At 46.1% G+C, this 15,035-nt stretch overlaps 1 protein-coding gene across 1 annotated transcript in view; it reads right to left on the bottom strand.

The window, feature by feature from the left end:
* Nucleotides 1–15,035, bottom strand: part of NTMT2 (N-terminal Xaa-Pro-Lys N-methyltransferase 2) — a 934,068-nt gene that overhangs the window by 263,518 nt on the left and 655,515 nt on the right. The gene's annotated exons all lie outside the window — the stretch shown is intronic.

Here is a 15,035-nt window from a genome sequence, read left to right as displayed (position 1 = left end):
AGAAGATGGCGCTTCTATGAAAGTGCCATTTTCTGGGGCGGCTGTGGACTGCAATTCGCAGGAGGGGTGCCCAGAAAGCTTGGGCACCCTGCGCTGCAGATTCCAATTCCCAGCTGCCTAGTTGTACCTGGCTGGACACAAAAATTAGGCGAAGCCCACATCATTTTTTTTTTTAATTATTTCATGAAATTCATGAAATAATTAAAAAAAAAAAAAAAAGGGCTTCCCTATATTTTTGGTTCCCAGCCGGGTACAAATAGGCAGCTGGGGGTTGGGGGCAGGACGTAGCTGCCTGCTGTACCTGGCTAGCATACAAAAACATGGTGAAGCCCACGTAAGTTTTTGGGGGGGCAAAAAACTCTTGCATACAGTCCTGGATGGAGTATGCTGAGCCTTGTAGCTCTGCAGCTGCTGTCTGTATGCATGAAAGCTCCCCAAAATAGCGACATATACATGTGGATTTCTATCCAGTCTAATTACATACGTCATTACAACTTATGCAATGCTACAACAGGTTTCAACATAATGTTTTTACATGTAGTATATACCAGATATACTTTCGTGCGGATAAATGGGTTTTAACAAGAGAAGTGCAGGAGAGCACAGATATACGTCCTCCTTCAGATATATCTTCCTTACAAAATGGAGACTTCTCTTAGAATGCCCAGGAAATCCCCAGCAGCACGACACTCCCACAAAGAAAAACACTGAACACCAGAGAACTAGAGGACAAGTGGCTTAACATCATTTAACATTGATGTAAGGTAACAATAAATTTATTAGCACTTAACAACTGTGACACCTGTCTTTTGCGTGAATGGGCAGAACAGTTTGTGCTGCAAATAGTCCTTCTAAGGGCTGAAGCCAGCAGTCAGAGACATGGAGAGATTTAAAGCTGTCCTGACATCTACTACTAATAATCAACAATCCCAGCACTGCTAGATCCCATGTGTCTCTTCTACTAGGGATAGGTATTGCAAATTCCTAACCAAGGTCCTAAAATTTCCAAAACAACGCATTCAGGTGTAGTGTAGTGCCTGTCAGCTACCATCTCAATTCATATCAACACAGTTGTGTCCTTGTGTTGGCTTCATAGCATACATAAACTCCATAGTAACCTACTGCTAAAAAAAGCTAGTCTAAAGGCTACTTTACACGCTGCGATATCCGTACCAATATCGCTAGTGTGGGTACCCGCCCCCATCTGTTGCGCGACACGGGCAAATCGCTGCCCGTGCCGCACAACATCGCCCAGACCCGTTACACATACTTACCTGCCCGGCGACGTCGCTGTGACCGGCGAACCGCCTCCTTTCTAAGGGGGTGGTCCGTGCGGCGTCACAGCGACGTCACTGAGCGGCCGCCCAATAGCAGCGGAGGGGCGGAGATGAGCGGGACGTAACATCCCGCCCACCTCCTTCCTTCCTCATAGCGGCCGGGAGGCAGGTAAGGAGAGATTCCTCGTTCCTGCGGCGTCACACATAGCGATGTGTGCTGCTGCAGGAGCGACGAACTACATCGTTACTGCTGCAGTAACGATAATCAAGAATGGACCCCCATGTCACCGATGAGCGATTTTGCACGTTTTTGCAACGATGCAAAATCGCTCATCGGTGTCACACGCAGCAACATCGCTAATGCGGCCGGATGTGCGTCACAAATTCCGTGACCCCAACGACTCCGCATTAGCGATGTCGCAGCGTGTAAAGCCCCCTTAAGTGTAAAAAAAAAAATTGCTGTCACGGCCTGCACTTCTGTCTGAAACCAAATACCATTATAACACCAACCTAGCATCCTAGTGTTTCATTCATATCTTACAGAACCTAGATAGTGGCCTGATGCTACTAAAACACAGTGTCAGTGTTACAAAATTTTAATTAATAGTCAGTGTCAGTGGCACTATTTCTGCCTGAAGCCAAATACCGTCATAGCACCAACCTAGCATCCTGGTGTTTCATTCACATCTTACAGAACCTAGATCAGACCTGGGCAAGGGGTGGCCCGAGGGCCACATCGGGCCCGCCTACTTTCTGTGACCGGCCCGCCTGGCTCAGGGCGTCCTTGCTGGCCGGTCACTGATGAGGGCAATCTGACCTGTTGTCCGGAGCTCCAGGCTCCGGGAGGCCTGTGGTCAGATTGCCCTCATCACACGCTGCGTGCCGGGTAGGAAACAGAGGACAGATCCTGCAGCCCCGCACAGTCAGTGCAGGCAGCGGAACGCAGGAATCTCTCCTCTGTTCCCTGCGGCAGCTTTTCTCTGTGACACACGCGCGCCCTGATATCGTCAGTACGGTGCGCGTGTGTCATTTGAAAAGTTCCCGCCCGCCAGCAGAAGACGCTGCAGCAGCCGGGGCCGCACGGAGAGAAGCAGCGGCTCCTAGGAATACAGCGTCGGCGCAGCCTGGGCATGTGAAAGAGAAGCCGCTCAGCGGGGGGAACGTATGGAGGAGCCTGAGGAGGGGACAATAAGAAGAGACCGGTGAGTGGTTACTAGTAACCTGCGGGGGCAATGGGGGGGGGTTAACTGTTGACAAATATTTGGGGTGTAGGGGTGCAGTATATGGGAATGTAGTTTTACAGGTGTGGTATATGGGGGGGGGTGTAGTGGTGTACTATATAGTGGTGTAGTATAATACAGGTGTATATAGGGGTGTAGTGGTGTAGTATATTACAGGTGTATATAGTGGTGTAGTATATTACAGGTGTATATAGTGGTGTAGTATATTACAGGTGTATATAGTGGTGTAGTATCATACAGGTGTATATAGTGGTGTAGTGGTGTAGTATGTTACAGGTGTATATAGTGGTGTAGTATATTACAGGTGTATATAGTGGTGTAGTGGTGTAGTATAATACAGGTGTATATAGTGGTGTAGTGGTGTAGTATAATACAGGTGTATGTAGTGGTGTAGTATATTACAAGTGTATATAGTGGTGTAGTATATTACAGGTGTATATAGTGGTGTAGTGGTGTAGTATAATACAGGTGTATATAGTGGTGTAGTATAATACAGGTGTATATAGTGGTGTAGTGGTGTAGTATAATACAGGTGTATATAGTGGTGTAGTGGTGTAGTATAATACAGGTGTATATAGTGGTGTAGTGGTGTAGTATAATACAGGTGTATATAGTGGTGTAGTGGTGTAGTATAATACAGGTGTATATAGTGGTGTATTGGTGTAGTATAATACAGGTGTATATAGTGGTGTAGTATAATACAGGTCTATATAGTGGTGTAGTATAATACAGGTCTATATAGTGGTGTAGTGGTGTAGTATAATACAGGTGTATATAGTGGTGTAGTATAATTCAGGTGTATATAGTGGTGTAGTGGTGTAGTATAATACAGGTGTATATAGTGGTGTAGTATAATACAGGTGTATATAGTGGTGTAGTATAATACAGGTGTATATAGTGGTGTAGTGGTGTAGTATAATACAGGTGTATATAGTGGTGTAGTGGTGTAGTATAATACAGGTGTATATAGTGGTGTAGTATAATACAGGTGTATATAGTGGTGTAGTATAATACAGGTGTATATAGTGGTGTAGTGGTGTAGTATAATACAGGTGCATATAGTGGTGTAGTATAATACAGGTGTATATAGTGGTGTAGTATAATACAGGTGTATATAGTGGTGTAGTGGTATAGTATAATACAGGTGTATATAGTGGTGTAGTGGTGTAGTATAATACAGGTGTATATAGTGGTGTAGTATAATACAGGTGTATATAGGGGTGTAGTATAATACAGGTGTATATAGGGGTCTAGCATAATACAGGTGTATATAATGGTGTAGTGGTGTAGTATAATACAGGTGTATATAGTGGTGTAGTGGTGTAGTATAATACAGGTGTATATAGTGGTGTAGTATAATACAGGTGTATATAGTGGTGTAGTATAATACAGGTGTATATAGTGGTGTAGTGGTGTAGTATAATACAGGTGCATATAGTGGTGTAGTATAATACAGGTGTATATAGTGGTGTAGTATAATACAGGTGTATATAGTGGTGTAGTGGTGTAGTATAATACAGGTGTATATAGTGGTGTAGTGGTGTAGTATAATACAGGTGTATATAGTGGTGTAGTGGTGTAGTATAATACAGGTGTATATAGTGGTGTAGTGGTGTAGTATAATACAGGTGTATATAGTGGTGTAGTGGTGTAGTATAATACAGGTGTATATAGTGGTGTAGTATAATACAGGTGTATATAGTGGTGTAGTATAATACAGGTGTATATAGTGGTGTAGTGGTGTAGTATAATACAGGTGCATATAGTGGTGTAGTATAATACAGGTGTATATAGTGGTGTAGTATAATACAGGTGTATATAGTGGTGTAGTATAATACAGGTGTATATAGTGGTGTAGTGGTATAGTATAATACAGGTGTATATAGTGGTGTAGTGGTGTAGTATAATACAGGTGTATATAGTGGTGTAGTATAATACAGGTGTATATAGGGGTGTAGTATAATACAGGTGTATATAGGGGTGTAGCATAATACAGGTGTATATAGGGGTGTAGTGGTGTAGTATAATACAGGTGAATATAGGGGTGTAGTATAATACAGGTGTATATAGGGGTGTAGGGGTGTATTATAAGACAGGTGTATATAGGGGTGTAGTGATGTAGTATATAGTGGTATAGTATATAGAGGTGTAGTTTATTACAGGTGTAGTGTATAGGGATGTATATTACAGGTGTAGTATGTGGCGGGTGTAGTGATGTAGTATATGGGGATTGTGTGTGTGTATGTATGTATACATTGTGTGTATGTATATATATATTATATACACACACAGTATATATGTGTGTATATATATATATATATATATATATATTATATATATATATATATATATATTATATATATATTATAGTAGAACCGAGTTAATTATATTAGTCCAGCCCTCTAAAACCATCCCAACTTCTCATGCCCCTGACCTAGATAGTGGCCTGCTGCTACTAAAACAGTGTCAGTGTTACAAAATTTTAATTTATAGTCGGTATCAGTGGCTCTACTTCTGCCTGAAGCCAAATACCGTTATAGCACCAACCTAGCATCCTGGTGTTTGCTTCATGTCGTACAGAACCTAGATAGTGACCTGCTGCTACTAAAACACGGTCTGAGTGCCGAAAACCAATACTAGAATAAAAGTGGTGTCAAGCCCTGTTTTTTTTTAGGGCTGAAAGACATTCACAACACCTTTGTCGACTCCTCCAAGTGGTACTTTGTCCAATAAAGGTACCTTGCGTTTTTTAGGCTTACAGAAATAGGAATTGTGGGAAACTATTAAAACAAGTTTACCAACCTGGCATCAGTGATGTTCCACTGCCTGTACAAAATGTCACGCTACAGTATTCACCTTCAAATAATCAAACCCAAAAAATGGGGAAAAGAGGCGGTAAGGGCCATTGACAAGGTGGTAGTGACAGTGGTGGTCACCCAAACAGTGTGACCAAGCCAAAGAAAAAGGTTCCTGATTGATCTACCTCTGCCTTCATATCCCAATTTTCTGTTCCACTTGGAAAACCACTCTTGCGCCCTGAACAATGCGAACAGGTAACGAGTTGGCTAGCAGAAAATGCCTCCAGTTACTTGTCGAGTAGCAAATCCCAAGGGTCCCCACACAGAGACTTGAGTAGCCCAGAGGCTGGGCCATCGAATCCTCAGCCTGGTCCTTCTTCACAACATCAATATTCTAAGGAAACATATGACCCCAAAGCAGGTTACTCTGAGGAACTGTTTACGGGACCCTTTGACCTTTCTTGGCTCTCACCGCGCAACACCACCAACGCACGTGAGGCTGTGGTGTGCAGTGATGCACAGATCGTTGAGCACCCAGGGCCAGAAGAAAGCCATGTTGTTGGCCGTGACATGCTGGACAAACAGATGGAAATGTTTGAGGATGATGAGACACAGTTGCCCTCAGGTTAGCCTGAAACCTCCATTATCAAAGATGTTGACCTTCAGGAATGTGAAGATGACCTGGTCAATGGTGAGGTTACTGATCCAACATGGACGGGTGGCATGAATTGCGAGAGCAGCAGCGCAGAGGACCATGTACCCATAGTCCACAAAAGGACTGTAAGAGATAGGGTTTCGACCACTGCCAGAAGTCAATCAACTGTGCACATAACACCACCTGTGGCATCTTAGAGTCCAAGGGTCCGTGGTGCGATTGTGTGGGAGTTTTTTTCCAAGAGTCCTTTGGACCAAACGGTTGCCATTTGTCAAATCTGTCAGACCAAGCTTAGCAGAGGCAGAAATACTTCCAACTTGGGCACCTCCAGCATGAGAAACCATATGTTAGCCAAGCACACCACTAGGTGGTTGAAAGCTCTAGGTAAAAAAACATGATTTCCAGACTCAAAACACTGCCACTTCCCCTGAGCTGCCTGCTTCCCAAACTTGTGTGCAAGAAGGTGGCGCTGATGCCTCCTTCTCCTAACCTGATGTTGGCCAAACTCAGTCATGAACAACCACATCCGCTTCGGTGTCCCAGTGTTCCATTCAATTGTCCATACCACAGACCTTTGAAAAGAAGCAAAAATACCCCGTTATGCTCCCAAGGGCACAAACCATAACTGCACACATTGCACGATTGATAGCCCTTGATATGTTGATGTATCGGCTTGTGGGAACAGAGGCTTTTCGCAACCTTTTGGTGCAGGCAGAACATTGGTACTCTGTGCCTAGCCGCCACTATGTTGCTCATTGTGCCGTCCCCGCGCTCCACAATGACGCGTCCATAAACATCAAATGGGCTCTCACCAACGCTATAACAGGGAAGGTCCACTTAACCACAGACATGTGGACAAGCGGAAGTGGACAGGGTTGCTACATCTCACTGACGGCACACTGGGTGAACCTGGTGGTGGCTGGTACAGAGTCTGAACCGGCAACATCCCATATTATTCCCACACCCAGAATAGCAGGCCCCACTTCAATCACAGTTTCAGTTGCCTCCTACACAGCAACAACTCCCTCCTCCTCCTACTCTTCATCTGGCTCCTGTGCATCCTCCTCAACATCTGCCGGTGTCCAACCATTGACATCATTCCCCAGCTGGGATCTCGGCAGCACTGCTTCGGCTAAGCGGTATCACGCTCTACTGAAGCTCATCTGTATCGGTGACAAATCGCACATGGCACCTGAGCTTTTGAAAGCAATAACTGAGCAGACAGATGAGTGCCTTGCACTGTTAGACCTCCGTCCAGGGATGGTAGTGTGCGGTCGTAATCTGGTGGCGGCTTTAAAGCTTGAAAAGCTTGTACAAGTTCCTTGTATGGCCTATGTTGGAAATTTAGTAGTTCAGCACTTTCTCAAAAAATACCTTGAGATGCCAGATTTACTTACCAAGGTATGATGTATTAGTGCACATTTCCGCAAGTCATCTCCCACTTTTGCTGGCCTGGCAGTGCTGCAGTAGCACTTACACTTGCCTCGTCACAGACTAATATGTGACCTCCCTACGAGATGGAATTCAACCTATCATATGTTGGCCAGGATCCATGAGCAACAGAGGGCAGTATCCCAATTCCAGCTGGAACATGCCCATCAGACGCAGCTGCCAGACATAAGTACTGCAAAGTGGGTGTGGATTGCAGACATTTGTCAGGTCCAAGAGAATTTTGATTACTGTACCAACATTGTGAGCAATGATGATGCTCTTATCACCATTACCCTTCCACTGATTTGTTTATTGAAACACTCTCTGAATGGTCTGACTGACCGAGGTGTCTATGGATCCAGACTGCACAATGGTTGCTAGTAATCCGCAGAACCTCAGACAACCGGCTCAGGCCACCTTTGGTCAGCATTGTGAGGATGAGAAGGAGAATGATGAAGAACAGAATGGTTTGAAGTTAGTAACCAAGGGATTGACAACCCAAGCTTCAGGGCTGTCCAGCATGGATGGCCTGAGGAGGAGCAGGAGGAGGAGTGACAGACTGAGGAGGAGAGGAGGTTTACGGAGACAGAATGTATTCTTAGCAGTGACACACAAAGGTTTCCAGTTCGGAGTATGGCACACATGGCACAGTTCATGTCATACTGCCTTTCTCATGACAGTCGGCTAGTCCACATGTTGGCAGACAACAAATACTGGTTACTTACCTTCCTTGACTCATGCTACAAAGACAAATTTGCTCAGCTACTTGTCGAGGCAAATAAGGATTGTACTACGGAAACATTCAAGAGAGCTGTAGTGGACCAGTTGATGAAACTATTATCCTCAGATAATGCTGGCGTCAGAGATAGCGTGTCATCTCATGCAACAGGATTACAAGAGAGGGCTATGCATTGTAGGAGCAACACAGGCGGGGAACTAATATGCCAAAACTGGTCCATTTTCCACAAACCGTCAACTTCGAATCAGATACCGGTTGGGGGAACGATGACAAGGAGGGAACACTTAAGTAAGATGGTGAGGGACTATGTAGGTGACCATATCAGCGTGCTTTCAAAGTCTACAATTCCCTTTAACTATTGGGTTTCCAAGCTCAACACTTGGCCAGACCTCGTCTTATATGCTTTGGAAGTGCTAGCTTGCCCTGCTGCGAGTGTGTTGTGTGAGCATGTTTTCAGCCTAGCGGGGTCAATAATAACCGATACTCGCAAGCGACTATCCACGGAAAGTGCAGACAGTTTGATGATGATCAAAAGGAACCATAGATGGATTGCCCCAGAGTATCTCAGGCCGCCTGTTAACAAGACCCAAAAATAACTGTAGCCCCAACATTTATATTTCTTAAGTTTAAATAAGTTCCATTGTTTCTCATTCAAGACTATTTTGTCTTCTATCAACTAATGAGACCGCATGACTAATCTAACTTGGTATGCTGCTGCGATTTAATTGTTCGGCCCAATCACCCAGGGCAATATTTTTCAAGCCTTTGTACATTATGCACTGGCACAACCACTGTCAAGGCTACACTGTCTAGAACAATTGGTCAGGCAGTTTCTATTTGTGTTTTTTATTGATGCTGTACTCCACGGTGTGTTACACATGGTCCCCTGCGGAATCAGAATTTTTTTTTTTAACTCCTTGGCATGTTATGCACTGTTGTAAATCCTCATATTTTTTTTTAAAAAAGCAATTGGTAGTACCTTCTGATGCTGTGCTCCATGTTGTCTGAACCAATCCCCCTTGGGGAAACTGAATTTTTTTAAATCCTCGGTGTTAGCTAGTTGAATAAAGCCTGAGTTCCAGAGTGCAACAACTGCCATTTCCACGGTGCTGCATGCTTCACAAACTGCGATCTAGGAAGCAGGCGATGATGCCTCCTGCTCCCAACTTGCTTTTAGCCAGATGCAATCATCATCAACGACATCAGCTTTGATGTCCCAGGGTGGCGTTCATTTGTCCATAAAACAGACATTCCTGAATAATTTGAATATAATTTTAATAGAGGGCCACTGGAGCCGGTGGTGTTGGTGGAGGAGGAAGGCAAGGCCAACACCCAAATGGCCACATTGGCAATAGCACTGTAAAGTGTTATGGAGTACGGATTCCATCTTTCCCACTAATGACATAGGGGACGCAAAAAACTATAAATAACTGCCGTTCCTCCCCAATGTATGTTACAGGGCCCACCTGAGGGTCCTAAGAAGTCTGAGATTTGAGGACAGCCAGTGGCCCTTTCTATATTTGAATAGAGGGCCACTGGAGCTGGTGGTGTTGGTGGAGGAGGAGGGCAAGGCCAACATCCCAACGGGAACATTGTAGCTGACCTTTTAAAGTGCTGTCAAATATGTCCCAAAAAAGGAGGTGCGAGACAGACACCAATATAATGTATAAGTTAGAGCCCTTTCTAATCGAAAAAGAGAGAAAAATGTAAAAAAACAAAAGATGTGAACATATGTTAAAGTGGTTGTTTTGAGGTCGGGGCTTGATTTCACATTTTATTAAAGTGATTAGGCACTACAAACTGTTTCTTATCAATTTCCCCTCTTTTACTTTGGTTTGAGAGCTGTTCTGGCGACTACGTAAAAGCCGCGTGCTGCTCTGAGCATGTTATTCCAAGACACCAGAAATGCAGTCACGCACCTTCTACAGGCTGTGCCCATACTGTTTCTGCCTTTTTCCATCCATTTCAGCCTTTTCCTCAGTCACCACAGGTCACCGACAGGTCCGACGTAAAATTATTATGGTTTCCCATAGACTTACATTGGGGGTCGAATATTCGCGAATACTTGAATAGCGGCGAGGTATATGTCGTATATCCGTCGAAGTGAATAATAGGGTATTCGATCATCCTTAGTTATCAGATATTAATACATATGAAGTTTTAAAGTCTAACCCTGTATTATTCGGGTTTCCCATAGACTTACATTATGCATCGAATATTCACGAATAGTCGAATTGTAGTGACTTATTTGTCGGATATTTGCGAAGTCAAATATTTTAGTATAATTTATTAATTATTTTTAGTGATATCACAATCTTTTGTAAGGGCATACAAATTTAAAGTTAAACATTCTTTTGCAAATTTTTCAAAATTCCAAATAAATAAACGCAAACTACATGCTGTTTCTTGGTTGTGGCCTACAAAAGACTGATGCCACTAAGGGGTCATGATTTCATTGCACTACTTACACCAGAAGAAGACTGTGAGAAGCTCATCATCACTCCTTTGGGTGAGTGATTAGCCAATCAAAGGGTGCAGATTTCTGGGGACCACAGTGCTTGAACTAACAGCTGTGTTTTGATGGCTGCAGGCCCTTTAATTTATTCTTTCTCTGCAAGCACATGACACGTCCAAGCTGAGGCTGTGGGGATTACTTGTCACCGGGCCGCAGTGGCTCTGATTCGGGGGATGCCGCGGTGGCAAGGCCTGGTTCCTTGACTCCGGCGGTGTCAATCAAAAGGGACGGGGGATGAACGAACGAGGAGGATGGTAGTTTGTGATGCCACCAGTGGTATGGGGCAAGTGGGGTGCTGCCACTGCGGAATGGGGGCCTCTGGGGCAGATGGTGACGCAGCTTAGATGGTGTAGTCTCCACAGCTAGAGCTGGGCCCCAGGGAAGATGGGGGTGGGAGTAGTAGTCTATAATGGTGGGCGCAGGAAAATAACGGAACAACACAGGTATGCAGTCTCAAGGTTTTTACTCACTGTAGCCGGTTTCAAGATTACACACACACACACCAGTGACCACATTTGGAGTGCCAGGATTCACCGTGATGAGCTCCAGCCGATCCCGGGTAGTTCAGAGGTCGAGTACGGTGCACCTTTCTTAGGTGTCTCTTTCCTGGTTGTCTTCCTGCGTTTGCTTCGCCCTCCTGCCTTACGCCCTCGCTCACTGAACCCTGTGCCAGTGCCCATGGACCCTGTTAGGTGGCATAAAGCTCCATCCCTTTGTCATCTTGGGTCAACTTCCAGCGAATTCGTGTGCGGTGTGTGGTTGCGGTGCTTGAAGTCAACTCAGCTGCTGGTTTTGCTAGCGGAGCCCATAGGTTTTTCTCCTCTAGCCTAGGGACCAGTTCCCGTGTTGCGTCCAAGTCCTCCCACCCGTAGATTATATGTGGAACAAGGGCACGAGAGGTTATGATGCTCCCATGGTCTCTAGGACCCCTTTTGTCTGTGCCTGGGCCGAGTGGTACCTGCTCCAGGCCGCGGGATTGAGCTCCTCCACTGCTCCTCTTTCTCTCCTCTACACTCTACACTGTGTTCCCACTTGCACTATTGTGTTCCTTCGCCTAAGACTTCACCCCCCCCAGCCTGGCTTCGGGTATAATCACACCCTTGCCATGTCTGATGCTGTGTTTCTGAGCCTGGGTGTCGTGCTTTGTGTGAACCGGTGTTGACCTCTTACTTACCCAGGATGGAATACGACCCCTCTGGATGAGGTGCAGTACCTCTGTGGTGACTGAAACCTCAGGAGCGCCACACACACACACACATATCGTTTACTACTGGAAGTTGATGGGCAAGCAAAGAAAGATTACATTGTGATGCTGGCCTGTGCCAGCGTAAGAATGTACTTTGTGGACAAAGTTAGTGTGCAATGCACTCCCATCCCATAGAGGACAGCAGCGGCAGCGTCTCCTGTGATGTATATTAAAATAAATAACAAGGATCAGCACTCGTAGATTTCTCTTTTCACCCTCTTCTTTTTTATTTTAAATCATAGTGCAAATACACCATAAATGTGATGCATTTCGGTCAAAAGGATGACATGACCTTTCTCAAACTCAGCCTAGATCATACTAGACCTTACCACATATAAACACATCCTAGTGGTATACACAGACAGCTTTAATATATTAAACACAAATCCACAAAATGAACCCCTTTATATCCCAAACAAAATTAAACAGAGATTTTTTATTTTTGAAAAAGAGAGACTGAACTACCAATCTTCATTATACCATTGCAATATCCAAATAATAATCTTCATATAATCCAATATATATTAAAAAAAAAATGTAAAAAATACCAAATAAAAAAATAAAGAAATAAAAAAAAATGTTTTATATACCGTATTTTTCAGATTTTAAGACGCACTTTTCCTTCCAAAAATTTGGGAGGAAAATGAGGTGTGCGTCTTAAAATCTGAATATAGCTTTACCTGGGGGTCCTGTCTGTGCGGCGATCGGGTGGCCGGGTGCCTGTGGCTGCATGCAAGCCGCCGGGTACCTGTGTTTGCGTGCGGGTGGCAACCGGGTACCTGTGGCTGCGTGCGGGTGGCAGTCGGGTGCCTGTGGCTGCGTGCGGGTGGTAGCCGGGTACCTGTGGCTGCGTGCAGGCGGCAGTCGGGTGCCTGTGTGCGGGAGGCAGCCGGCACCGACAGGCACCCAGCTGACGCCCGCACGCAGCCACAGGTACACGACCGCTTGCACGCAGGGTGTGCGGGCCGCCTGCTGGCTGCCACTTTCTGCGTGCGGCGGGCGGCTGTGCAGCAGGTGTCCCAGTTTGTCCACGGTCCAAGTTTCAAATGATGGAGCCGAGAGCGTGCGCATGCGCCACTCCAGGCACCATCACTTGAACTGAGACCGCGGACACTGGGACACTCACTGCACCAGCCTGCTGCACGACTCACCCGCCGCCGCTGCTGCCGCCACCACGGACGCCGCTGCTGCCGCCACCACGGACGCCGTTGCTGCCGCCACCACGGATCCCGGAGCACCTGCCACTACGGACGCAGCGGCACCTGCCACCACAGACCCCACGGCTCCTTCCACCACGGATCCCGCGGCTCCTGCCACCACGGACGCCGCGACACCTGCCACCACGGACGTCGCGGCACCTGCCACCACGGACCCTGCCTCCACGGACCCGCCGCACCTGCCAGAACAACCCCTGCCTCCTGTGACCCCGCTTCACCACGACTTCTGCCCCCCTCCGGTAAGAGAACAGCGGCGTATAAGACGGACACCATTTTTATTTTTTTACCTTTTTTTATGTCTAAATTTGGGGTGCGTCTTATAATCCGGTGCGTCTTATAAAGCAGAAAATACGGTATATAATTACAAAAAAACGCAATCTTTATTATATGGAAGTTGATGTTCAGTTCTCCCTTCAAACAAATAAAAAGTAGTAGATCGGTCACATAATATCCATAGTTTTTTTTGTTGAGAAAATTTCTATTTATGTTTTCAAAGTCCATAAAAGACTGTTCTACAGGTGAATCGCTGTTCATAATAGCGATCTCCATCTCCATAAAATTCATTATTCATTTTCCTTCCATTCTCAATTTTCAAAATTTATTCAAGATAGTTGATAATCGCCAAGTCAAAATAATCCAAGGTAAAGTCCTCATATTTATATCAATCAGCTGCATTTCCTTGCATTATAATGAAACTAGAAGGTGGCCCGATTCTACGCATCGGGTATTCTAGAATTTACGTATTGTGTAGTTAATGTATGATTTTTGTTATATATATATATATATATATATATATATATATAAATAAATATATATATATATATATATATATATATATATAGATGTTGTTGTGTGTAGTTACCAAGTGTTTGTGTAGGGGCTGTACATGTTCTGGGTGTTGTCTGGGTGTAGCGGGGGGTGAGAGCGGTGTTGTTTGTGTGTTGCGTTGTGTGTTGTTATTTGTGGAGCGCTGTGTGTCTGTATCGTTGTGTATGTGTGTTGCGCGGTTTGTGTGGGTGTGTGTGTGTGTGTGTGTTTTGGGGGAGGTATGTTTTGTACAATGTGTGTGTTGTGCGGTATGTGCGTATATTTGTTTGTGCCGCGGTGTTTGTGTGTTGGGTGTTGTGTGTCTGCGGCGTTGTCTGTGTGTGTGGGTGTCTGTGTAGGGCGGTGTTTGTGGTTCCCAGTGTGTGTGTGGTGTGTTGTGCAGTGCGTGTGTGTGTGTGTGTTTTGGGGGGAGGTGTGCACCCCCCATCGTGGTTCACCCCCCATCGTGCTCCATCCCCCATGCTGCGCACCCCCCATCGTGCTCCATCCCCCATGCTGCGCACCCCCCATCATGCTCCATCCCCACTCCCCATTGTGCTCCATCCTCCATGCTGCGCATTCCCCATCGTGCTCCATCCCCCATGCCGCGCATTCCCCATCGTGCTCCATCCCCCATGCTGCGCAATCCCAAACGTGCTCCATCCCCCATGCTGCGCACTCCCCATCGTGCTCCATCCCCCATACTGCGCACCCCCCATCGTGCTCCATCCCCCATGCTGCGCACACCCCATCGTGCTCCATCCCCCATGCTGCGCACACTCCATCGTGCTCCATCCCCCATGCTGCGCACTCCCCATCGTGCTCCATCCCCCATGCTGTGCAGTCCCCATCGTGCTCCATCCCCCATGCTGCGCACTCCCAAACGTGCTCCATCACCCATGCTGCGCACTCCCAAACGTGCTCCATCACCCATGCTGCGCACTCCCCGTCGTGCTCCATCCCCCATGCTACGCACCCCCCATCGTGCTCCATCCCCCATGCTGCACACTCCCCATTGTGCTCCATCCCCCATGCTGCGCACTCCCCATCGTGCTCCATCCCCCATGCTGTGCACCCCCCATCGTGCTCCACAGTCACACATCAGACAG

Source organism: Anomaloglossus baeobatrachus, chromosome 8 (genome assembly GCF_048569485.1).
Source record: "Anomaloglossus baeobatrachus isolate aAnoBae1 chromosome 8, aAnoBae1.hap1, whole genome shotgun sequence".
NCBI lineage: Eukaryota > Metazoa > Chordata > Amphibia > Anura > Aromobatidae > Anomaloglossus > Anomaloglossus baeobatrachus.
This window is presented reverse-complemented; position numbering and strand designations above follow the sequence as displayed.